This window comes from Salvelinus namaycush, unplaced genomic scaffold (genome assembly GCF_016432855.1).
Source record: "Salvelinus namaycush isolate Seneca unplaced genomic scaffold, SaNama_1.0 Scaffold2449, whole genome shotgun sequence".
Taxonomy (NCBI): domain Eukaryota; kingdom Metazoa; phylum Chordata; class Actinopteri; order Salmoniformes; family Salmonidae; genus Salvelinus; species Salvelinus namaycush.
Window position 1 is genome coordinate 1 of NW_024059285.1, and position 25,779 is coordinate 25,779.

The 25,779-nt window shown below is 42.5% G+C and overlaps 12 non-coding genes across 12 annotated transcripts; all 12 read left to right on the forward strand.

The window, feature by feature from the left end:
* Positions 1 to 632: 632 nt before the first annotated feature.
* trnar-ccu lies at positions 633 to 705 on the forward strand. Its single transcript has one exon. It is a non-coding gene; the product is annotated as a tRNA-Arg (tRNA).
* Positions 706 to 2,427: 1,722 nt separating this feature from the next.
* trnar-ccu lies at positions 2,428 to 2,500 on the forward strand. The gene has a single exon. It is a non-coding gene; the product is annotated as a tRNA-Arg (tRNA).
* A 7,998-nt stretch (positions 2,501 to 10,498) lies between these two features.
* trnar-ucu lies at positions 10,499 to 10,571 on the forward strand. Its single transcript has one exon. It is a non-coding gene; the product is annotated as a tRNA-Arg (tRNA).
* Positions 10,572 to 11,121: 550 nt separating this feature from the next.
* On the forward strand, positions 11,122 to 11,194 carry trnar-ucu. The gene has a single exon. It is a non-coding gene; the product is annotated as a tRNA-Arg (tRNA).
* Positions 11,195 to 12,145: 951 nt separating this feature from the next.
* Positions 12,146 to 12,218, forward strand: trnar-ucu. The gene has a single exon. It is a non-coding gene; the product is annotated as a tRNA-Arg (tRNA).
* A 1,574-nt stretch (positions 12,219 to 13,792) lies between these two features.
* Positions 13,793 to 13,865, forward strand: trnar-ucu. The gene has a single exon. It is a non-coding gene; the product is annotated as a tRNA-Arg (tRNA).
* A 2,457-nt stretch (positions 13,866 to 16,322) lies between these two features.
* trnar-ucu lies at positions 16,323 to 16,395 on the forward strand. Its single transcript has one exon. It is a non-coding gene; the product is annotated as a tRNA-Arg (tRNA).
* A 1,325-nt stretch (positions 16,396 to 17,720) lies between these two features.
* On the forward strand, positions 17,721 to 17,793 carry trnar-ucu. The gene has a single exon. It is a non-coding gene; the product is annotated as a tRNA-Arg (tRNA).
* Positions 17,794 to 18,696: 903 nt separating this feature from the next.
* Positions 18,697 to 18,769, forward strand: trnar-ucu. Its single transcript has one exon. It is a non-coding gene; the product is annotated as a tRNA-Arg (tRNA).
* A 3,376-nt stretch (positions 18,770 to 22,145) lies between these two features.
* trnar-ucu lies at positions 22,146 to 22,218 on the forward strand. The gene has a single exon. It is a non-coding gene; the product is annotated as a tRNA-Arg (tRNA).
* A 286-nt stretch (positions 22,219 to 22,504) lies between these two features.
* trnar-ccu lies at positions 22,505 to 22,577 on the forward strand. The gene has a single exon. It is a non-coding gene; the product is annotated as a tRNA-Arg (tRNA).
* Positions 22,578 to 24,304: 1,727 nt separating this feature from the next.
* On the forward strand, positions 24,305 to 24,377 carry trnar-ccu. The gene has a single exon. It is a non-coding gene; the product is annotated as a tRNA-Arg (tRNA).
* Positions 24,378 to 25,779: the final 1,402 nt, after the last annotated feature.

Here is a 25,779-nt window from a genome sequence, read left to right on the forward strand (position 1 = left end):
TGAAGTGGATGTATCTTGGGCATTAACCCAGTGATTTATGCTTCGAAACCATCCTCTGCTGTCCAGTTTGTTTCCGCAATGAAGTGCAAACACAAATATAAAAAGCAAAATTTCATGGGCATGTCTCAGTGCCCTCCGTGATTCTTTGTTTGACTTCTTTTTGTCAGTTTTTATAGGTCATACTGATTACAGAGGCGCAGCGGAAGCGTGAAGGCCCCGTAACCCAGAGGTTGATAGATCGAAACCACTCTCTGCTATCTAGATAGTTTTTAGCAAGTGCCCCAGTGGCCTAATGGATAAGGCACTGGCCTTCTAAAGCCAGGGATTGTGGGTTCGAGTCCCATCTGGGGTGGATGAAGGCATTTTGGGATAGTAAAAGAGAGCTGAGCATGTAACCTAGAGGTTGAAGCATCGAAGCTATCCAATTCTATTTTTAGAAATGAGTGCAAACAGGGTAAAAAAGTAAATTTCATGGCATGTCTCTGTGCCCTCTGTGATTCTTTTTTTGACTGCTTCTTTCAGTTTGTATAGGTCATACTGATTACAGAGCGCAGCGGAAGCGTGATGGCCCCATAACCCAGAGGTTGATAGATTGATACCACTCTCTGCTATCTAGATATTTTTTAGCAAGTGCCCCTGTGGCCTAATGGATAAGGCACTGGCCTCCTAAGGCAGGGATTGTGGGTTCGAGTCCCATCTGGGGTGGATGAAGGCAATTTGGGATAGAAAAAGAGAGCTGAGCATGTAACACAGAGGTTGAAGCATCGAGCTATCCACTTCTATTTTTAGAAATGAAATGCAAACAGGGTAAATAAAAGTATAATTTCATGTCTCTGTGCCCTCCGTGATTCTATTTTTTAACTGCTTCTATCAGTTCGTACAGGTCATGCTGATTACAGAGGCACTGGCCTCCTAATCCATGTATTGTGAGTTCAAGTATTTTTTTGGGGTGCCTGAAAGCGGAGTGATGAAGTGGATGTATCTTGGGCAGTTAACCCAATTGATTTATGGATCAAAACCATCCTCTGCTGTCCAGTTTGTTTCCAGCAATGAAGTGCAAACACAAATATAAAAAGCAACATTTCATGGGCATGTCTCAGTGCCCTCCGTGATTCTTTGTTTGACTTTTTTGTCAGTTTTTATAGGTCATACTGATTACAGAGGCGCAGCGGAAGCGTGAAGGCCCGTAACCCAGAGGTTGATAGATCGAAACCACTCTCTGCTATCTAGATAGTATTTAGCAAGTCCCCCAGTGGCCTAATGGATAAGGCACTGGGCTCCTAAGCCAGGGATTGTGGGTTCGAGTCCCATCTGGGGTGGATGAATGCATTTTGGGATAGAAAAAGAGAGCTGAGCATGTAACCTAGAGGTTGAAGCATCGAAGCTATCCAATTCTATTTTAGAAATGAAGTGCAAACAGGGTAAAAAAAAGTATAATTTCATGTCTCTGTGCCCTCCATGATTCTATTTTTAACTGCTTCTATCAGTTCGTACAGGTCATGCTGATTACAGAGGCACTGGCCTCTTAATCCATGTATTGTGAGTTCAAGTATTTTTGGGGTGCCTGAAGCGGAGTGATGAAGTGGATGTATCTTGGGCAGTTAACCCCAGTGATTTATGGATCGAAACCATCCTCTGCTGTCCAGTTTTGTTTCCAGCAATGAAGTGCAAACACAAATATAAAAAGCAAAATTTCATGGGCATGTCTCAGTGCCCTCCGTGAGTTCTTTGTTTGACTTCTTTTTTCGAAGATATCCTACTCTATTTTAAAAATTAAGTGCAAACAGGGTAAAAAAAAAGTATAATTTCATGTCTCTGTGCCCTCCGTGATTCTAATCCATGTATTGTGAGTTCAAGTATTTTTTTGGGGTGCCTGAAAGCGGAGTGATGAAGTGGATGTATCTGGGCAGTTAACCCAGTGATTTATGGATCGAAACCATCCTCTGCTGTCCAGTTTGTTTCCAGCAATGAAGTGCAAACACAAATATAAAAAAAAAATTTCATGGGCATGTCTCAGTGCCCTCCGTGATTCTTTGTTTGACTTCTTTTGTCAGTTTTTATAGGTTATACTGATTGTAGAGGAACTGGCCTCCTAATCCATGTATTGTGAGTTCAAGTATTATTTTGGGGTGCCTGAAAGCGGAGTGATGAAGTGGAAGTATCCTGGGCAGTTAACCCAGTGATTTATGGATCGAAACCATCCTCTGCTATCCAGTTTGTTTTCAGCAATGAAGTGCAAAACACAATATAAAAAGCATAATTTCATGGGCATGTCACAGTGCCCTCTGTGATTCTTTTTTTGACTGCTTCTTTCAGTTTGTATAGGTCATACTGATTACAGAGGCGCAGTGGAAGCGTGAAGGCCCCGTAACCCAGAGGTTGATAGATCGAAACCACTCTCTGCTATCTAGAAAGTATTTAGCAAGTGCACCAGTGGCCTAATGGATAAGGCACTGGCCTCCTAAGCCAGGGATTGTGGGTTCGAGTCCCATCTGGGGTGGATGAAGGCATTTTGGGATAGTAAAAGAGAGCTGAGCATGTAACCGAGAGGTTGAAGCATCGAAGCTATCCAATTCTATTTTTAGAAATGAAGTGCAAACAGGGTAAAAAAAAGTATAATTTCATGGGCATGTCTCTGTGCCCTCTGTGATTCTTTTTTGACTACTTCTTTCAGTTTGTATAGGTCATACTGATTACAGAGGCGCAGCGGAAGCGTGATGGCCCCGTAACCCAGAGGTTGATAGATCGAAACCACTCTCTGCTATCTAGATAGTTTTTAGAAAGGGCCCCAGTGGCCTAATGGATAAGGCACTGGCCTTCTAAGCCAGGGATTGTGGGTTCGATTCCCATCTTGGGTGGATGAAGGCAGTTTGGGATAGAATCGAAGCAGCTTGTATAGGTCACGATGATCACACAGTGCCACATCGAAGATGTCCTACTCTATTTTTAAAAATGAAGTGCAAACAGGGTAAAAAAAAGTATAATTTCATGTCTCTGTGCCCTCCGTGATTCTATTTTTTAACCTTTTAGGCGGGCTGTCCCGACATCGGTACACTTATGACAACATCCAGCTCAAGTGCAGGGCGCGAAATTCAAAATCTATTTTTTTTAAATATTTAACTTTCACACATTAACAAGTCCAATACAGCATTTGAAAGATAAACATCTTGTCAATCCAGCCAACATGTCCGATTTTTTAAATGTTTTACAGAGAAAACACCACATATATTTATGTTAGCTCACCACCAAATAAAAAAGAGGACAGACATTTTTCACAGCACAAGTAGGATGCAAGTAGCATGCACAAGCCAACCTAACTAACCTAGAACCAACCTAAATAACCTAGAAAAAACTACCTCAGATGACAGTCCTATAACATGTTACACAATAAATCTATGTTTTGTTCAAAAAATGTGCATATTTTAGCTATAAATCAGTTTTACATTACTGCTACCATCATAGCTACAGTCAGAAATCGCACGGGAGTAGCCAGAGAAAATACAGACACCAACGTCAACTACTAATTACACATCATAAAACATTTCAGAAAAATATATGGTGGATAGCTAATGAAAGACAAAGATCTTGTGAATAGAGCTAATATTTCCGATTCTTGAAGTGTTTTACAGCGAAAACACAATATATCGTTATATTAGCTTACTACATTAGCTAGCACACAGCAGCATTGATTCTAGTCAAACGGTAGCATAGCACAGTTCGACAGATATATGAAAAAGCATCCCAAATTGGGTCCTTATCTTTGTTGATCTTCCATCAGAATGTTCTCCAAGGGGTCCTTTGTTCAGAAACGTCTTTATTTCGATCCAGAACGAACGATTTCCCTCTTGAATTAGCAAGCACACTGGCAGTGCGACGCTAACCTCTCCATCTTGACAAAATTCTTGCGTCGCATCACGTCTAAAGTCCAGAATAAATTTCAATAATATAATTAAACTATATTGAAAAAACATACTTTAGGATGATATTGTGACATGTATCAAGTAAAATCGAAGCCGGAGAATATATTCACCTATAACGACAGTTTTCCAGGAGGCAATACAAGGTCCAACTTCTCGCCTTGGAGAAAAAAAATTATGGCGGTCCTCTCACTCCAAGAGGCTGTATTCAAACCCTGAACGAGATATTCAAGTCCTTTCTGCTCTCACTTCCGCATGACACCCAGAGGAAGGCGTATGACGTGTTTCTATGGTCCCAAGTGACATGCCCTTTTATAGACAAGCTCTTGAAAAGAGACCTCGCATTTGGAAATCTCACTTCCGGATAGGAAATGGGCTGCAGAAAAAGTTCTGGTTCACTTAGAGAAATAATTCAAACGGTTTAAGAAACTAGAGAGTGTTTTCTATCCAATAGAAATGATAATATGCATATTGTACGAGCAAGAATTGAGTAGGAGGCCGTTTGAAATGGCCACCTATTTTCAGGTTACTCAGTGCTGCCCCTTGCAGCCATAAGAAGTTAACTGCTTCTATCAGTTCGTACAGGTCATGCTGATTACAGAGGCACTGGCCTCCTAATCCATGTATTGTGAGTTCAAGTATTTTTTTGGGGTGCCTGAAAGCGGAGTGATGAAGTGGATGTATCTTGGGCAGTTAACCCAGTGATTTATGGATCGAAACCATCCTCTGCTGTCCAGTTTGTTTCCAGCAATGAAGTGCAAACACAAATATAAAAAGCAAAATTTCATGGGCATGTCTCAGTGCCCTCCGTGATTCTTTGTTTGACTTCTTTTGTCAGTTTTTATAGGTTATACTGATAGTAGAGGAACTGGCCTCCTAATCCATGTATTGTGAGTTCAAGTATTTTTTTGGGGTGCCTGAAAGCGGAGTGATGAAGTGGAAGTATCCTGGGCAGTTAACCCAGTGATTTATGGATCGAAACCATCCTCTGCTATCCAGTTTGTTTTCAGCAATGAAGTGCAAACACAAATATAAAAAGCATAATTTCATGGGCATGTCACTGTGCCCTCTGTGATTCTTTTTTTGACTGCTTCTTTCAGTTTGTATAGGTCATACTGATTACAGAGGCGCAGCGGAAGCGTGATGGCCACGTAACCCAGAGGTTGATAGATCGAAACCACTCTCTGCTATCTAGTTAGGTTTTAGCAAGTACCCCAGTGTCCTAATGGATAAGGCACTGGCCTTCTAAGCCAGGGATTGTGGGTTTGAGTCCCATCTGGGGTGGATAATCCATGTATTGTGAGTTCAAGTATTTTTTGGGGGTGCCTGAAAGCGGAGTGATGAAGTGGATGTATCTTGGGCAGTTAACCCAGTGATTTATGGATCGAAACCATCCTCTGCTGTCCAGTTTGTTTCCAGCAATGAAGTGCAAACACAAATATAAAAAGCAAAATTTCATGGGCATGTCTCAGTGCCCTCCGTGATTCTTTGTTTGACTTCTTTTGTCAGTTTTTATAGGTTATACTGATTGTAGAGGAACTGGCCTCCTAATCCATGTATTTTGAGTTCAAGTATTATTTTGGGGTGCCTGAAAGCGGAGTGATGAAGTGGAAGTATCCTGGGCAGTTAACCCAGTGATTTATGGATCGAAACCATCCTCTGCTATCCAGTTTGTTTTCAGCAATGAAGTGCAAACACAAATATAAAAAGCATAATTTCATGGGCATGTCACTGTGCCCTCTGTGATTCTTTTTTTGACTGCTTCTTTCAGTTTGTATAGGTCATACTGATTACAGAGGCGCAGCGGAAGCGTGATGGCCCCGTAACCCAGAGGTTGATAGATCGAAACCACTCTTTGCTATCTAGATAGATTTTAGCAAGTACCCCAGTGTCCTAATTGATAAGGCACTGGCCTTCTAAGCCAGGGATTGTGGGTTCGAGTCCCATCTGGGGTGGATAATCCATGTATTGTGAGTTCAAGTATTTTTTGGGGGTGCCTGAAAGCGGAGTGATGAAGTGGATGTATCTTGGGCAGTTAACCCAGTGATTTATGGATCGAAACCATCCTCTGCTGTCCAGTTTGTTTCCAGCAATGAAGTGCAAACACAAATATAAAAAGCAAAATTTCATGGGCATGTCTCAGTGCCCTCCGTGATTCTTTGTTTGACTTCTTTTGTCAGTTTTTATAGGTTATACTGATTGTAGAGGAACTGGCCTCCTAATCCATGTATTGTGAGTTCAAGTATTATTTTGGGGTGCCTGAAAGCGGAGTGATGAAGTGGAAGTATCCTGGGCAGTTAACCCAGTGATTTATGGATCGAAACCATCCTCTGCTATCCAGTTTGTTTTCAGCAATGAAGTGCAAACACAAATATAAAAAGCATAATTTCATGGGCATGTCACAGTGCCCTCTGTGATTCTTTTTTTGACTGCTTCTTTCAGTTTGTATAGGTCATACTGATTACAGAGGCGCAGCGGAAGCGTGAAGGCCCCGTAACCCAGAGGTTGATAGATCGAAACCACTCTCTGCTATCTAGATAGTATTTAGCAAGTGCCCCAGTGGCCTAATGGATAAGGCACTGGCCGCCTAAGCCAGGGATTGTAGGTTCGAGTCCCATCTGGGGTGGATGAAGGCATTTTGGGATAGTAAAAGAGAGCTGAGCATGTAACCGAGAGTTTGAAGCATCGAAGCTATCCAATTCTATTTTTAGAAATGAAGTGCAAACAGGGTAAAAAAAAGTATAATTTCATGGGCATGTCTCTGTGCCCTCTGTGATTCTTTTTTGACTACTTCTTTCAGTTTGTATAGGTCATACTGATTACAGAGGCGCAGCGGAAGCGTGATGGCCCCGTAACCCAGAGGTTGATAGATCGAAACCACTCTCTGCTATCTAGATAGTTTTTAGAAAGTGCCCCAGTGGCCTAATGGATAAGGCACTGGCCTTCTAAGCCAGGGATTGTGGGTTCGATTCCCATCTCGGGTGGATGAAGGCAGTTTGGGATAGAATCGAAGCAGCTTGTATAGGTCACGATGATCACACAGTGCCACATCGAAGATATCCTACTGTATTTTTAAAAATGAAGTGCAAACAGGGTAAAAAAAAGTATAATTTCATGTCTCTGTGCCCTCCGTGATTCTATTTTTTAACTGCTTCTATCAGTTCGTACAGGTCATGCTGATTACAGAGGCACTGGCCTCCTAATCCATGTATTGTGAGTTCAAGTATTTTTTGGGGGTGCCTGAAAGCGGAGTGATGAAGTGGATGTATCTTGGGCAGTTAACCCAGTGATTTATGGATCGAAACCATCCTCTGCTGTCCAGTTTGTTTCCAGCAATGAAGTGCAAACACAAATATAAAAAGCAAAATTTCATGGGCATGTCTCAGTGCCCTCCGTGATTCTTTGTTTGACTTCTTTTGTCAGTTTTTATAGGTTATACTGATAGTAGAGGAACTGGCCTCCTAATCCATGTATTGTGAGTTCAAGTATTATTTTGGGGTGCCTGAAAGCGGAGTGATGAAGTGGAAGTATCCTGGGCAGTTAACCTCTAACGAGCCTCAACCCCGGATCCGGGATCACCCCCCACCCCCCCCACACTGATTAGCATCGCTAGCATAGCGTCACAATTAAATAGTAGCATCTAAATATCATTAAATCACAAGTCCAAGCCACCTAATGAAAGATACAGATCTTGTGAATAAAGCCACCATTTCAGATTTTTAAAATGTTTTACAGGGAAGACACAATATGTAAATCTATTAGCTAACCACGTTAGCAAAGGACACGATTTTTTTACTCCCAACAGCTTTTTCCTGCGTCAGTAGCTATCACTAATTCGACTAAATAAAAATATATATAGCCACTAACCAAGAAACAACTTCATAATATGACAGTCTGATAACATATTTATGGTATAGCATAGTTTTTTTTTGGAAAAATGTGCATTTTTCAGGTATAAATCACAGTTCTACATTGCAGCTGCAATCTGAAATAGTGCTGACCCAGCCAGAACAATTACAGAGACCAACGTCATATAACGAATTACTCATCTTAAAACATTTCAGAAAAATACACAGCGTACAGATATTGAAAGCCCAACATCTGGTGAATCCAAACAATATTTCAGATTTATTAAATGTTTTATAACGAAAACAAAATGTAGCGCTAAATTAGCATAGCTATACCAGGCAGATTCGGCTAGGCGCCCACGGCCAGTTCACATGCACAACAGATATGATATAACATCGTAAATTGGGTCTTACTATGGCTGATCTTTCATCAGAATGTTGATCAAAGTGTCCTTTGTCAAGATGAGTCGTTGGTTCCGTTCAGAAATCTTCCTTTCCCACTCCATTTAGCACAGGTACCGGTCGAGTGGCACGGATCTCTCAAATGTAAATAAATTGTGACAACGGAACACCGCAAAACTCCCCAAAAAATTCAAATAATCTGATTAAACTATATTGAAAAAACATACATTACGATGATATGGTCACATGTATCAAACAAAATTCGACACGGAGATAGTTTTCATCCATAACGCCAGCAAAACAGTACACAATCGCAGCTCCAACTCGTGCGAATCAGCAAACCGGAAGTTGTCGGTCACGCCAAAGAAATAGGTCTTATTTCACGTCAGTACCAGATAAACAAAGAATTTCTCCTCTGACGTCCTCTTGACACCCAGAGGAAGGCGAATGAGGTGTGTTTCGGGTCATAGGGGGCACGACCATATATAGGCAGAGCTTTGAAGCCAGCATAACACATCTTGATTTTATGTTCTTGGTCATGGAAAGTGCTGTGAAATGACTTCTGTATCACTCAGAGACAAAATTGAAACGGTTTTAGAAACTAGAGATTGTTTTCTTTCCAATGGTATTATTTATATGCATGTAGTAAGAGCAATAATTGAATAAGAGGCAGTTTAATCTGTAGAGCAAATTATGCTAATGGGAAAATAGCACCCCCTGTATTCTCAAGAAGTTAACCCAGTGATTTATGGATCGAAACCATCCTCTGCTATCCAGTTTGTTTTCAGCAATGAAGTGCAAACACAAATATAAAAAGCATAATTTCATGGGCATGTCACTGTGCCCTCTGTGATTCTTTTTTTGACTGCTTCTTTCAGTTTGTATAGGTCATACTGATTACAGAGGCGCAGCGGAAGCGTGATGGCCACGTAACCCAGAGGTTGATAGATCGAAACCACTCTCTGCTATCTAGTTAGTTTTTAGCAAGTACCCCAGTGTCCTAATGGATAAGGCACTGGCCTTCTAAGCCAGGGATTGTGGGTTCGAGTCCCATCTGGGGTGGATAATCCATGTATTGTGAGTTCAAGGATTTTTTGGGGGTGCCTGAAAGCGGAGTGATGAAGTGGATGTATCTTGGGCAGTTAACCCAGTGATTTATGGATCGAAACCATCCTCTGCTGTCCAGTTTGTTTCCAGCAATGAAGTGCAAACACAAATATAAAAAGCAAAATTTCATGGGCATGTCTCAGTGCCCTCCGTGATTCTTTGTTTGACTTCTTTTGTCAGTTTTTATAGGTTATACTGATAGTAGAGGAACTGGCCTCCTAATCCATGTATTGTGAGTTCAAGTATTATTTTGGGGTGCCTGAAAGCGGAGTGATGAAGTGGAAGTATCCTGGGCAGTTAACCCAGTGATTTATGGATCGAAACCATCCTCTGCTATCCAGTTTGTTTTCAGCAATGAAGTGCAAACACAAATATAAAAAGCATAATTTCATGGGCATGTCACTGTGCCCTCTGTGATTCTTTTTTTGACTGCTTCTTTCAGTTTGTATAGGTCATACTGATTACAGAGGCGCAGCGGAAGCGTGATGGCCACGTAACCCAGAGGTTGATAGATCGAAACCACTCTCTGCTATCTAGTTAGTTTTTAGCAAGTACCCCAGTGTCCTAATGGATAAGGCACTGGCCTTCTAAGCCAGGGATTGTGGGTTCGAGTCCCATCTGGGGTGGATAATCCATGTATTGTGAGTTCAAGTATTTTTTTGGGGTGCCTGAAAGCGGAGTGATGAAGTGGATGTATCTTGGGCAGTTAACCCAGTGATTTATGGATCGAAACCATCCTCTGCTGTCCAGTTTGTTTCCAGCAATGAAGTGCAAACACAAATATAAAAAGCAAAATTTCATGGGCATGTCTCAGTGCCCTCCGTGATTCTTTGTTTGACTTCTTTTGTCAGTTTTTATAGGTTATACTGATTGTAGAGGAACTGGCCTCCTAATCCATGTATTGTGAGTTCAAGTATTATTTTGGGGTGCCTGAAAGCGGAGTGATGAAGTGGAAGTATCCTGGGCAGTTAACCCAGTGATTTATGGATCGAAACCATCCTCTGCTATCCAGTTTGTTTTCAGCAATGAAGTGCAAACACAAATATAAAAAGCATAATTTCATGGGCATGTCACACTGCCCTCTGTGATTCTTTTTTTGACTGCTTCTTTCAGTTTGTATAGGTCATACTGATTACAGAGGCGCAGCGGAAGCGTGAAGGCCCCGTAACCCAGAGGTTGATAGATCAAAACCACTCTCTGCTATCTAGATAATTTTTAGCAAGTGCCCCAGTGGCCTAATGGATAAGGCACTGGCCTTCTAAGCCAGGGATTGTGGGTTCGAGTCCCATCTGGGGTGGATGAAGGCAGTTTGGGATAGAATCGAAGCAGCTTGTATAGGTCACGATGATCACACAGTGCCACATCGAAGATATCCTACTCTATTTTTAAAAATGAAGTGCAAACAGGGTAAAAAAAAGTATAATTTCATGTCTCTGTGCCCTCCGTGATTCTATTTTTTAACTGCTTCTATCAGTTCGTACAGGTCATGCTGATTACAGAGGCACTGGCCTCCTAATCCATGTATTGTGAGTTCAAGTATTTTTTTGGGGTGCCTGAAAGCGGAGTGATGAAGTGGATGTATCTTGGGCATTTAACCCAGTGATTTATGGATCGAAACCATCCTCTGCTGTCCAGTTTGTTTCCAGCAATGAAGTGCAAACACAAATATAAAAAGCAAAATTTCATGGGCATGTCTCAGTGCCCTCCGTGATTCTTTGTTTGACTTCTTTTGTCAGTTTTTATAGGTCATACTGATTACAGAGGCGCAGCGGAATCGTGAAGGCCCCGTAACCCAGAGGTTGATAGATCGAAACCACTCTCTGCTATCTAGATAGTTTTTAGCAAGTGCCCCAGTGGCCTAATGGATAAGGCACTGGCCTTCTAAGCCAGGGATTGTGGGTTCGAGTCCCATCTGGGGTGGATGAAGGCATTTTGGGATAGTAAAAGAGAGCTGAGCATGTAACCTAGAGGTTGAAGCATCGAAGCTATCCAATTCTATTTTTAGAAATGAAGTGCAAACAGGGTAAAAAAAAGTATAATTTCATGGGCATGTCTCTGTGCCCTCTGTGATTCTTTTTTTGACTGCTTCTTTCAGTTTGTATAGGTCATACTGATTACAGAGGCGCAGCGGAAGCGTGATGGCCCCGTAACCCAGAGGTTGATAGATCGATACCACTCTCTGCTATCTAGATAGTTTTTAGCAAGTGCCCCAGTGGCCTAATGGATAAGGCACTGGCCTCTTTTGTCAGTTTTTATAGGTCATACTGATTACAGAGGCGCAGCGGAAGCGTGAAGGCCCCGTAACCCAGAGGTTGATAGATCAAAACCACTCTCTGCCATCTAGATAGTTTTTAGCAAGTACCCCAGTGGCCTAATGGATAAGGCACTGGCCTTCTAAGGCAGGGATTGTGGGTTCGAGTCCCATCTGGGGTGGATGAAGGCAGTTTGGGATAGTAAAAGAGAGCTGAGCATGTAACCTAGAGGTTGAAGCATCGAAGCTATCCAATTCTATTTTTAGAAATGAAGTGCAAACAGGGTAAAAAAAAGTATAATTTCATGGGCATGTCTGTGCCCTCTGTGATTCTTTTTTTGACTGCTTCTTTCAGTTTGTATAGGTCATACTGATTACAGAGGCGCAGCGGAAGCGTGATGGCCCCGTAACCCAGAGGTTGATAGATCGATACCACTCTCTGCTATCTAGATAGTTTTTAGCAAGTGCCCCAGTGGCCTAATGGATAAGGCACTGGCCTCTTTTGTCAGTTTTTATAGGTCATACTGATTACAGAGGCGCAGCGGAAGCGTGAAGGCCCCGTAACCCAGAGGTTGATAGATCAAAACCACTCTCTGCTATCTAGATAGTTTTTAGCAAGTGCCCCAGTGGCCTAATGGATAAGGCACTGGCCTTCTAAGCCAGGGATTGTGGGTTCGAGTCCCATCTGGGGTGGATGAAGGCAGTTTGGGATAGAATCGAAGCAGCTTGTATAGGTCACGATGATCACACAGTGCCACATCGAAGATATCCTACTCTATTTTTAAAAATGAAGTGCAAACAGGGTAAAAAAAAGTATAATTTCATGTCTCTGTGCCCTCCGTGATTCTATTTTTTAACTGCTTCTATCAGTTCGTACAGGTCATGCTGATTACAGAGGCACTGGCCTCCTAATCCATGTATTGTGAGTTCAAGTATTTTTTTGGGGTGCCTGAAAGCGGAGTGATGAAGTGGATGTATCTTGGGCATTTAACCCAGTGATTTATGGATCGAAACCATCCTCTGCTGTCCAGTTTGTTTCCAGCAATGAAGTGCAAACACAAATATAAAAAGCAAAATTTCATGGGCATGTCTCAGTGCCCTCCGTGATTCTTTGTTTGACTTCTTTTGTCAGTTTTTATAGGTCATACTGATTACAGAGGCGCAGCGGAATCGTGAAGGCCCCGTAACCCAGAGGTTGATATATCGAAACCACTCTCTGCTATCTAGATAGTTTTTAGCAAGTGCTCCAGTGGCCTAATGGATAAGGCACTGGCCTTCTAAGCCAGGGATTGTGGGTTCGAGTCCCATCTGGGGTGGATGAAGGCATTTTGGGATAGTAAAAGAGAGCTGAGCATGTAACCTAGAGGTTGAAGCATCGAAGCTATCCAATTCTATTTTTAGAAATGAAGTGCAAACAGGGTAAAAAAAAGTATAATTTCATGGGCATGTCTCTGTGCCCTCTGTGATTCTTTTTTTGACTGCTTCTTTCAGTTTGTATAGGTCATACTGATTACAGAGGCGCAGCGGAAGCGTGATGGCCCCGTAACCCAGAGGTTGATAGATCGATACCACTCTCTGCTATCTAGATAGTTTTTAGCAAGTGCCCCAGTGGCCTAATGGATAAGGCACTGGCCTCTTTTGTCAGTTTTTATAGGTCATACTGATTACAGAGGCGCAGCGGAAGCGTGAAGGCCCCGTAACCCAGAGGTTGATAGATCAAAACCACTCTCTGCTATCTAGATAGTTTTTAGCAAGTACCCCAGTGGCCTAATGGATAAGGCACTGGCCTTCTAAGGCAGGGATTGTGGGTTCGAGTCCCATCTGGGGTGGATGAAGGCAGTTTGGGATAGTAAAAGAGAGCTGAGCATGTAACCTAGAGGTTGAAGCATCGAAGCTATCCAATTCTATTTTTAGAAATGAAGTGCAAACAGGGTAAAAAAAAGTATAATTTCATGGGCATGTCTGTGCCCTCTGTGATTCTTTTTTTGACTGCTTCTTTCAGTTTGTATAGGTCATACTGATTACAGAGGCGCAGCGGAAGCGTGATGGCCCCGTAACCCAGAGGTTGATAGATCGATACCACTCTCTGCTATCTAGATAGTTTTTAGCAAGTGCCCCAGTGGCCTAATGGATAAGGCACTGGCCTCTTTTGTCAGTTTTTATAGGTCATACTGATTACAGAGGCGCAGCGGAAGCGTGAAGGCCCCGTAACCCAGAGGTTGATAGATCAAAACCACTCTCTGCTATCTAGATAGTTTTTAGCAAGTGCCCCAGTGGCCTAATGGATAAGGCACTGGCCTTCTAAGCCAGGGATTGTGGGTTCGAGTCCCATCTGGGGTGGATGAAGGCAGTTTGGGATAGAATCGAAGCAGCTTGTATAGGTCACGATGATCACACAGTGCCACATCGAAGATATCCTACTCTATTTTTAAAAATGAAGTGCAAACAGGGTAAAAAAAAGTATAATTTCATGTCTCTGTGCCCTCCGTGATTCTATTTTTTAACTGCTTCTATCAGTTCGTACAGGTCATGCTGATTACAGAGGCACTGGCCTCCTAATCCATGTATTGTGAGTTCAAGTATTTTTTTGGGGTGCCTGAAAGCGGAGTGATGAAGTGGATGTATCTTGGGCATTTAACCCAGTGATTTATGGATCGAAACCATCCTCTGCTGTCCAGTTTGTTTCCAGCAATGAAGTGCAAACACAAATATAAAAAGCAAAATTTCATGGGCATGTCTCAGTGCCCTCCGTGATTCTTTGTTTGACTTCTTTTGTCAGTTTTTATAGGTCATACTGATTACAGAGGCGCAGCGGAATCGTGAAGGCCCCGTAACCCAGAGGTTGATAGATCGAAACCACTCTCTGCTATCTAGATAGTTTTTAGCAAGTGCCCCAGTGGCCTAATGGATAAGGCACTGGCCTTCTAAGGCAGGGATTGTGGGTTCGAGTCCCATCTGGGGTGGATGAAGGCAGTTTGGGATAGTAAAAGAGAGCTGAGCATGTAACCTAGAGGTTGAAGCATCGAAGCTATCCAATTCTATTTTTAGAAATGAAGTGCAAACAGGGTAAAAAAAAGTATAATTTCATGGGCATGTCTGTGCCCTCTGTGATTCTTTTTTTGACTGCTTCTTTCAGTTTGTATAGGTCATACTGATTACAGAGGCGCAGCGGAAGCGTGATGGCCCCGTAACCCAGAGGTTGATAGATCGATACCACTCTCTGCTATCTAGATAGTTTTTAGCAAGTGCCCCAGTGGCCTAATGGATAAGGCACTGGCCTCTTTTGTCAGTTTTTATAGGTCATACTGATTACAGAGGCGCAGCGGAAGCGTGAAGGCCCCGTAACCCAGAGGTTGATAGATCAAAACCACTCTCTGCTATCTAGATAGTTTTTAGCAAGTGACCCAGTGGCCTAATGGATAAGGCACTGGCCTTCTAAGCCAGGGATTGTGGGTTCGAGTCCCATCTGGGGTGGATGAAGGCAGTTTGGGATAGAATCGAAGCAGCTTGTATAGATCACGATGATCACACAGTGCCACATCGAAGATATCCTACTCTATTTTTAAAAATGAAGTGCAAACAGGGTAAAAAAAAGTATAATTTCATGTCTGTGCCCTCCGTGATTCTATTTTTTAACTGCTTCTATCAGTTCGTACAGGTCATGCTGATTACAGAGGCACTGGCCTCCTAATCCATGTATTGTGAGTTCAAGTATTTTTTTGGGGTGCCTGAAAGCGGAGTGATGAAGTGGATGTATCTTGGGCATTTAACCCAGTGATTTATGGATCGAAACCATCCTCTGCTGTCCAGTTTGTTTCCAGCAATGAAGTGCAAACACAAATATAAAAAGCAAAATTTCATGGGCATGTCTCAGTGCCCTCCGTGATTCTTTGTTTGACTTCTTTTGTCAGTTTTTATAGGTTATACTGATTGTAGAGGAACTGGCCTCCTAATTCATGTATTGTGAGTTCAAGTATTATTTTGGGGTGCCTGAAAGCGGAGTGATGAAGTGTAAGTATCCTGGGCAGTTAACCCAGTGATTTATGGATCGAAACCATCCTCTGCTATCCAGTTTGTTTTCAGCAATGAAGTGCAAACACAAATATAAAAAGCATAATTTCATGGGCATGTCACTGTGCCCTCTGTGATTCTTTTTTTGACTGCTTCTTTCAGTTTGTATAGGTCATACTGATTACAGAGGCGCAGCGGAAGCGTGAAGGCCCCGTAACCCAGAGGTTGATAGATCGAAACCACTCTCTGCTATCTAGATAGTTTTTAGCAAGTGTCCCAGTGGCCTAATGGATAAGGCACTGTCCTTCTAAGCCAGGGATTGTGGGTTCGAGTCCCATCTGGGGTGGATGAAGGCATTTTGGGATAGTAAAAGAGAGCTGAGCATGTAACCTAGAGGTTGAAGCATCGAAGCTATCCAATTCTTTTTTTAGAAATGAAGTGCAAACAGGGTAAAAAAAAGTATAATTTCATGGGCATGTCTCTGTGCCCTCTGTGATTCTTTTTTTGACTGCTTCTTTCAGTTTGTATAGGTCATACTGATTACAGAGGCGCAGCGGAAGCGTGATGGCCCCGTAACCCAGAGGTTGATAGATCGATACCACTCTCTGCTATCTAGATAGTTTTTAGCAAGTGCCCCAGTGGCCTAATGGATAAGGCACTGGCCTCTTTTGTCAGTTTTTATAGGTCATACTGATTACAGAGGCGCAGCGGAAGCGTGAAGGCCCCGTAACCCAGAGGTTGATAGATCAAAACCACTCTCTGCTATCTAGATAGTTTTTAGCAAGTGCCCCAGTGGCCTAATGGATAAGGCACTGGCCTTCTAAGCCAGGGATTGTGGGTTCGAGTCCCATCTGGGGTGGATGAAGGCAGTTTGGGATAGAATCGAAGCAGCTTGTATAGGTCACGATGATCACACAGTGCCACATCGAAGATATCCTACTCTATTTTTAAAAATGAAGTGCAAACAGGGTAAAAAAAAGTATAATTTCATGTCTCTGTGCCCTCCGTGATTCTATTTTTTAACTGCTTCTATCAGTTCGTACAGGTCATGCTGATTACAGAGGCACTGGCCTCCTAATCCATGTATTGTGAGTTCAAGTATTTTTTTGGGGTGCCTGAAAGCGGAGTGATGAAGTGGATGTATCTTGGGCATTTAACCCAGTGATTTATGGATCGAAACCATCCTCTGCTGTCCAGTTTGTTTCCAGCAATGAAGTGCAAACACAAATATAAAAAGCAAAATTTCATGGGCATGTCTCAGTGCCCTCCGTGATTCTTTGTTTGACTTCTTTTGTCAGTTTTTATAGGTTATACTGATTGTAGAGGAACTGGCCTCCTAATTCATGTATTGTGAGTTCAAGTATTATTTTGGGGTGCCTGAAAGCGGAGTGATGAAGTGGAAGTATCCTGGGCAGTTAACCCAGTGATTTATGGATCGAAACCATCCTCTGCTATCCAGTTTGTTTTCAGCAATGAAGTGCAAACACAAATATAAAAAGCATAATTTCATGGGCATGTCACAGTGCCCTCTGTGATTCTTTTTTTGACTGCTTCTTTCAGTTTGTATAGGTCATACTGATTACAGAGGCGCAGCGGAAGCGTGAAGGCCCCGTAACCCAGAGGTTGATAGATCGAAACCACTCTCTGCTATCTAGATAGTATTTAGCAAGTGCTCCAGTGGCCTAATGGATAAGGCACTGGGCTCCGAAGCCAGGGATTGTGGGTTCGAGTCCCATCTGGGGTGGATGAAGGCATTTTGGGATAGAAAAAGAGAGCTGAGCATGTAACATAGAGGTTGAAGCATCGAAGCTATCCAATTCTATTTTTAGAAATGAAGTGCAAACAGGGTAAAAAAAAGTATAATTTCATGGGCATGTCTCTGTGCCCTCTGTGATTCTTTTTTTGACTGCTTCTTTCAGTTTGTATAGGTCATACTGATTACAGAGGCGCAGCGGAAGCGTGATGGCCCCGTAACCCAGAGGTTGATAGATCGAAACCACTCTCTGCTATCTAGATAGATTTTAGCAAGTGCCCCAGTGGCATAATGGATAAGGCACTGGCCTCTTTTGTCAGTTTTTATAGGTCATACTGATTACAGAGGCGCAGCGGAAGCGTGAAGGCCCCGTAACCCAGAGGTTGATAGATCAAAACCACTCTCTGCTATCTAGATAGTTTTTAGCAAGTGCCCCAGTGGCCTAATGGATAAGGCACTGGCCTTCTAAGCCAGGGATTGTGGGTTCGAGTCCCATCTGGGGTGGATGAAGGCAGTTTGGGATAGAATCGAAGCAGCTTGTATAGGTCACGATGATCACACAGTGCCACATCGAAGATATCCTACTCTATTTTTAAAAATGAAGTGCAAACAGGGTAAAAAAAAGTATAATTTCATGTCTCTGTGCCCTCCGTGATTCTATTTTTTAACTGCTTCTATCAGTTCGTACAGGTCATGCTGATTACAGAGGCACTGGCCTCCTAATCCATGTATTGTGAGTTCAAGTATTTTTTTGGGGTGCCTGAAAGCGGAGTGATGAAGTGGATGTATCTTGGGCAGTTAACCCAGTGATTTATGGATCGAAACCATCCTCTGCTGTCCAGTTTGTTTCCAGCAATGAAGTGCAAACACAAATATAAAAAGCAAAATTTCATGGGCATGTCTCAGTGCCCTCCGTGATTCTTTGTTTGACTTCTTTTGTCAGTTTTTATAGGTCATACTGATTACAGAGGCGCAGCGGAAGCGTGAAGGCCCCGTAACCCAGAGGTTGATAGATCGAAACCACTCTCTGCTATCTAGTTAGTTTTTAGCAAGTGCCCCAGTGGCCTGATGGATAAGGCACTGGCCTCCTAAGGCAGGGATTGTGGGTTCGAGTCCCATCTGGGGTGGATGAAGGCAATTTGGGATAGAAAAAGAGAGCTGAGCATGTAACACAGAGGTTGAAGCATCGAAGCTATCCACTTCTATTTTTAGAAATGAAGTGCAAACAGGGTAAATAAAAGTATAATTTCATGTCTCTGTGCCCTCCGTGATTCTTTGTTTGACTTCTTTTGTCAGTTTTTATAGGTCATACTGATTACAGAGGCGCAGCGGAAGCGTGAAGGCCCCGTAACCCAGAGGTTGATAGATCGAAACCACTCTCTGCTATCTAGATAGTTTTTAGCAAGTGCCCCAGTGGCCTAATGGATAAGGCACTGGCCTTCTAAGCCAGGGATTGTGGGTTCGAGTCCCATCTGGGGTGGATGAAGGCATTTTGGGATAGGAAAAGAGAGCTGAGCATGTAACCTAGAGGTTGAAGCATCGAAGCTATCCAATTCTATTTTTAGAAATGAAGTGCAAACAGGGTAAAAAAAAGTATAATTTCATGGGCATGTCTCTGTGCCCTCTGTGATTCTTTTTTTGACTGCTTCTTTCAGTTTGTATAGGTCATACTGATTACAGAGGCGCAGCGGAAGCGTGATGGCCCCGTAACCCAGAAGTTGATAGATTGATACCACTCTCTGCTATCTAGATAGTTTTTAGCAAGTGCCCCAGTGGCATAATGGATAAGGCACTGGCCTCCTAAGGCAGGGATTGTGGGTTCGAGTCCCATCTGGGGTGGATGAAGGCAATTTGGGATAGAAGAAGAGAGCTGATCATGTAACACAGAGGTTGAAGCATCGAAGCTATCCACTTCTATTTTTAGAAATGAAGTGCAAACAGGGTAAATAAAAGTATAATTTCATGTCTCTGTGCCCTCCGTGATTCTATTTTTTAACTGCTTCTATCAGTTCGTACAGGTCATGCTGATTACAGAGGCACTGGCCTCCTAATCCATGTATTGTGAGTTCAAGTATTTTTTTGGGGTGCCTGAAAGCGGAGTGATGAAGTGGATGTATCTTGGGCAGTTAACCCAGTGATTTATGGATCGAAACCATCCTCTGCTGTCCAGTTTGTTTCCAGCAATGAAGTGCAAACACAAATATAAAAAGCAAAATTTCATGGGCATGTCTCAGTGCCCTCCGTGATTCTTTGTTTGACTTCTTTTGTCAGTTTTTATAGGTTATACTGATTGTAGAGGAACTGGCCTCCTAATTCATGTATTGTGAGTTCAAGTATTATTTTGGGGTGCCTGAAAGCGGAGTGATGAAGTGGAAGTATCCTGGGCAGTTAACCCAGTGATTTATGGATCGAAACCATCCTCTGCTATCCAGTTTGTTTTCAGCAATGAAGTGCAAACACAAATATAAAAAGCATAATTTCATGGGCATGTCACAGTGCCCTCTGTGATTCTTTTTTTGACTGCTTCTTTCAGTTTGTATAGGTCATACTGATTACAGAGGCGCAGCGGAAGCGTGAAGGCCCCGTAACCCAGAGGTTGATAGATCGAAACCACTCTCTGCTATCTAGATAGTATTTAGCAAGTGCTCCAGTGGGCTAATGGATAAGGCACTGGGCTCTGAAGCCAGGGTTTGTGGGTTCGAGTCCCATCTGGGGTGGATGAAGGAATTTTGGGATAGAAAAAGAGAGCTGAGCATGTAACCTAGAGGTTGAAGCATCGAAGCTATCCAATTCTATTTTTAGAAATGAAGTGCAAACAGGGTAAAAAAAAGTATAATTTCATGGGCATGTCTCTGTGCCCTCTGTGATTCTTTTTTTGACTGCTTCTTTCAGTTTGTATAGGTCATACTGATTACAGAGGCGCAGCGGAAGCGTGATGGCCCCGTAACCCAGAGGTTGATAGATCGAAACCACTCTCTGCTATCTAGATACTTTTTAGCAAGTGCCCCAGTGCACTAATGGATAAGGCACTGGCCTCCTAAGGCAGGGATTGTGGGTTCGAGTCCCATCTGGGGTGGATGAAGGCAATTTGGGATAGAAAAAGAGAGCTGAGCATGTAACACAGAGGTTGAAGCATCGAAGCTATCCACTTCTATTTTTAGAAATGAAGTGCAAACAGGGTAAATAAAAGTATAATTTCATCTCTCTGTGCCCTCCGTGATTCTATTTTTTAACTGCTTCTATCAGTTCGTACAGGTCATGCTGATTACAGAGGCACTGGCCTCCTAATCCATGTATTGTGAGTTCAAGTATTTTTTTGGGGTGCCTGAAAGCGGAGTGATGAAGTGGATGTATCTTGGGCAGTTAACCCAGTGATTTATGGATCGAAACCATCCTCTGCTGTCCAGTTTGTTTCCAGCAATGAAGTGCAAACACAAATATAAAAAGCAAAATTTCATGGGCATGTCTCAGTGCCCTCCGTGATTCTTTGTTTGACTTCTTTTGTCAGTTTTTATAGGTTATACTGATTGTAGAGGAACTGGCCTCCTAATTCATGTATTGTGAGTTCAAGTATTATTTTGGGGTGCCTGAAAGCGGAGTGATGAAGTGGAAGTATCCTGGGCAGTTAACCCAGTGATTTATGGATCGAAACCATCCTCTGCTATCCAGTTTGTTTTCAGCAATGAAGTGCAAACACAAATATAAAAAGCATAATTTCATGGGCATGTCACAGTGCCCTCTGTGATTCTTTTTTTGACTGCTTCTTTCAGTTTGTATAGGTCATACTGATTACAGAGGCGCAGCGGAAGCGTGAAGGCCCCGTAACCCAGAGGTTGATAGATCGAAACCACTCTCTGCTATCTAGATAGTATTTAGCAAGTGCTCCAGTGGGCTAATGGATAAGGCACTGGGCTCTGAAGCCAGGGTTTGTGGGTTCGAGTCCCATCTGGGGTGGATGAAGGAATTTTGGGATAGAAAAAGAGAGCTGAGCATGTAACCTAGAGGTTGAAGCATCGAAGCTATCCAATTCTATTTTTAGAAATGAAGTGCAAACAGGGTAAAAAAAAGTATAATTTCATGGGCATGTCTCTGTGCCCTCTGTGATTCTTTTTTTGACTGCTTCTTTCAGTTTGTATAGGTCATACTGATTACAGAGGCGCAGCGGAAGCGTGATGGCCCCGTAACCCAGAGGTTGATAGATCGAAACCACTCTCTGCTATCTAGATACTTTTTAGCAAGTGCCCCAGTGCACTAATGGATAAGGCACTGGCCTCCTAAGGCAGGGATTGTGGGTTCGAGTCCCATCTGGGGTGGATGAAGGCAATTTGGGATAGAAAAAGAGAGCTGAGCATGTAACACAGAGGTTGAAGCATCGAAGCTATCCACTTCTATTTTTAGAAATGAAGTGCAAACAGGGTAAATAAAAGTATAATTTCATCTCTCTGTGCCCTCCGTGATTCTATTTTTTAACTGCTTCTATCAGTTCGTACAGGTCATGCTGATTACAGAGGCACTGGCCTCCTAATCCATGTATTGTGAGTTCAAGTATTTTTTTGGGGTGCCTGAAAGCGGAATGATGAAGTGGATGTATCTTGGGCAGTTAACCCAGTGATTTATGCTTCGAAACCATCCTCTGCTGTCCAGTTTGTTTCCAGCAATGAAGTGCAAACACAAATATAAAAAGCAAAATTTCATGGGCATGTCTCAGTGCCCTCCGTGATTCTTTGTTTGACTTCTTTTGTCAGTTTTTATAGGTCATACTGATTACAGAGGCGCAGCGGAAGCGTGAAGGCCCCGTAACCCAGAGGTTGATAGATCGAAACCACTCTCTGCTATCTAGATAGTTTTTAGCAAGTGCCCCAGTGGCCTAATGGATAAGGCACTGGCCTTCTAAGCCAGGGATTGTGGGTTCGAGTCCCATCTGGGGTGGATGAAGGCATTTTGGGATAGTAAAAGAGAGCTGAGCATGTAACCTAGAGGTTGAAGCATCGAAGCTATCCAATTCTATTTTTAGAAATGAAGTGCAAACAGGGTAAAAAAAAGTATAATTTCATGGGCATGTCTCTGTGCCCTCTGTGATTCTTTTTTTGACTGCTTCTTTCAGTTTGTATAGGTCATACTGATTACAGAGGCGCAGCGGAAGCGTGATGGCCCCATAACCCAGAGGTTGATAGATTGATACCACTCTCTGCTATCTAGATATTTTTTAGCAAGTGCCCCTGTGGCCTAATGGATAAGGCACTGGCCTCCTAAGGCAGGGATTGTGGGTTCGAGTCCCATCTGGGGTGGATGAAGGCAATTTGGGATAGAAAAAGAGAGCTGAGCATGTAACACAGAGGTTGAAGCATCGAAGCTATCCACTTCTATTTTTAGAAATGAAATGCAAACAGGGTAAATAAAAGTATAATTTCATGTCTCTGTGCCCTCCGTGATTCTATTTTTTAACTGCTTCTATCAGTTCGTACAGGTCATGCTGATTACAGAGGCACTGGCCTCCTAATCCATGTATTGTGAGTTCAAGTATTTTTTTGGGGTGCCTGAAAGCGGAGTGATGAAGTGGATGTATCTTGGGCAGTTAACCCAGTGATTTATGGATCGAAACCATCCTCTGCTGTCCAGTTTGTTTCCAGCAATGAAGTGCAAACACAAATATAAAAAGCAAAATTTCATGGGCATGTCTCAGTGCCCTCCGTGATTCTTTGTTTGACTTCTTTTGTCAGTTTTTATAGGTCATACTGATTACAGAGGCGCAGCGGAAGCGTGAAGGCCCCGTAACCCAGAGGTTGATAGATCGAAACCACTCTCTGCTATCTCGATAGTATTTAGCAAGTCCATTAGTGGCCTAATGGATAAGGCACTGGGCTCCTAAGCCAGGGATTGTGGGTTCGAGTCCCATCTGGGGTGGATGAATGCATTTTGGGATAGAAAAAGAGAGCTGAGCATGTAACCTAGAGGTTGAAGCATCGAAGCTATCCAATTCTATTTTTAGAAATGAAGTGCAAACAGGGTAAAAAAAAGTATAATTTCATGTCTCTGTGCCCTCCATGATTCTATTTTTTAACTGCTTCTATCAGTTCGTACAGGTCATGCTGATTACAGAGGCACTGGCCTCCTAATCCATGTATTGTGAGTTCAAGTATTTTTTGGGGTGCCTGAAAGCGGAGTGATGAAGTGGATGTATCTTGGGCAGTTAACCCAGTGATTTATGGATCGAAACCATCCTCTGCTGTCCAGTTTGTTTCCAGCAATGAAGTGCAAACACAAATATAAAAAGCAAAATTTCATGGGCATGTCTCAGTGCCCTCCGTGATTCTTTGTTTGACTTCTTTTTTCGAAGATATCCTACTCTATTTTTAAAAATTAAGTGCAAACAGGGTAAAAAAAAGTATAATTTCATGTCTCTGTGCCCTCCGTGATTCTAATCCATGTATTGTGAGTTCAAGTATTTTTTTGGGGTGCCTGAAAGCGGAGTGATGAAGTGGATGTATCTTGGGCAGTTAACCCAGTGATTTATGGATCGAAACCATCCTCTGCTGTCCAGTTTGTTTCCAGCAATGAAGTGCAAACACAAATATAAAAAGCAAAATTTCATGGGCATGTCTCAGTGCCCTCCGTGATTCTTTGTTTGACTTCTTTTGTCAGTTTTTATAGGTTATACTGATTGTAGAGGAACTGGCCTCCTAATCCATGTATTGTGAGTTCAAGTATTATTTTGGGGTGCCTGAAAGCGGAGTGATGAAGTGGAAGTATCCTGGGCAGTTAACCCAGTGATTTATGGATCGAAACCATCCTCTGCTATCCAGTTTGTTTTCAGCAATGAAGTGCAAACACAAATATAAAAAGCATAATTTCATGGGCATGTCACAGTGCCCTCTGTGATTCTTTTTTTGACTGCTTCTTTCAGTTTGTATAGGTCATACTGATTACAGAGGCGCAGTGGAAGCGTGAAGGCCCCGTAACCCAGAGGTTGATAGATCGAAACCACTCTCTGCTATCTAGAAAGTATTTAGCAAGTGCACCAGTGGCCTAATGGATAAGGCACTGGCCTCCTAAGCCAGGGATTGTGGGTTCGAGTCCCATCTGGGGTGGATGAAGGCATTTTGGGATAGTAAAAGAGAGCTGAGCATGTAACCGAGAGGTTGAAGCATCGAAGCTATCCAATTCTATTTTTAGAAATGAAGTGCAAACAGGGTAAAAAAAAGTATAATTTCATGGGCATGTCTCTGTGCCCTCTGTGATTCTTTTTTTGACTGCTTCTTTCAGTTTGTATAGGTCATACTGATTACAGAGGCGCAGCGGAAGCGTGATGGCCCCGTAACCCAGAGGTTGATAGATCGAAACCACTCTCTGCTATCTAGATAGTTTTTAGAAAGGGCCCCAGTGGCCTAATGGATAAGGCACTGGCCTTCTAAGCCAGGGATTGTGGGTTCGATTCCCATCTTGGGTGGATGAAGGCAGTTTGGGATAGAATCGAAGCAGCTTGTATAGGTCACGATGATCACACAGTGCCACATCGAAGATGTCCTACTCTATTTTTAAAAATGAAGTGCAAACAGGGTAAAAAAAAGTATAATTTCATGTCTCTGTGCCCTCCGTGATTCTATTTTTTAACCTTTTAGGCGGGCTGTCCCGACATCGGTACACTTATGACAACATCCAGCTCAAGTGCAGGGCGCGAAATTCAAAATCTATTTTTTTAAAATATTTAACTTTCACACATTAACAAGTCCAATACAGCATTTGAAAGATAAACATCTTGTCAATCCAGCCAACATGTCCGATTTTTTAAATGTTTTACAGAGAAAACACCACATATATTTATGTTAGCTCACCACCAAATAAAAAAGAGGACAGACATTTTTCACAGCACAAGTAGGATGCAAGTAGCATGCACAAGCCAACCTAACTAACCTAGAACCAACCTAAATAACCTAGAAAAAACTACCTCAGATGACAGTCCTATAACATGTTACACAATAAATCTATGTTTTGTTCAAAAAATGTGCATATTTTAGCTATAAATCAGTTTTACATTACTGCTACCATCATAGCTACAGTCAGAAATCGCACGGGAGTAGCCAGAGAAAATACAGACACCAACGTCAACTACTAATTACACATCATAAAACATTTCAGAAAAATATATGGTGGATAGCTAATGAAAGACAAAGATCTTGTGAATAGAGCTAATATTTCCGATTCTTGAAGTGTTTTACAGCGAAAACACAATATATCGTTATATTAGCTTACTACATTAGCTAGCACACAGCAGCATTGATTCTAGTCAAACGGTAGCATAGCACAGTTCGACAGATATATGAAAAAGCATCCCAAATTGGGTCCTTATCTTTGTTGATCTTCCATCAGAATGTTCTCCAAGGGGTCCTTTGTTCAGAAACGTCTTTATTTCGATCCAGAACGAACGATTTCCCTCTTGAATTAGCAAGCACACTGGCAGTGCGACGCTAACCTCTCCATCTTGACAAAATT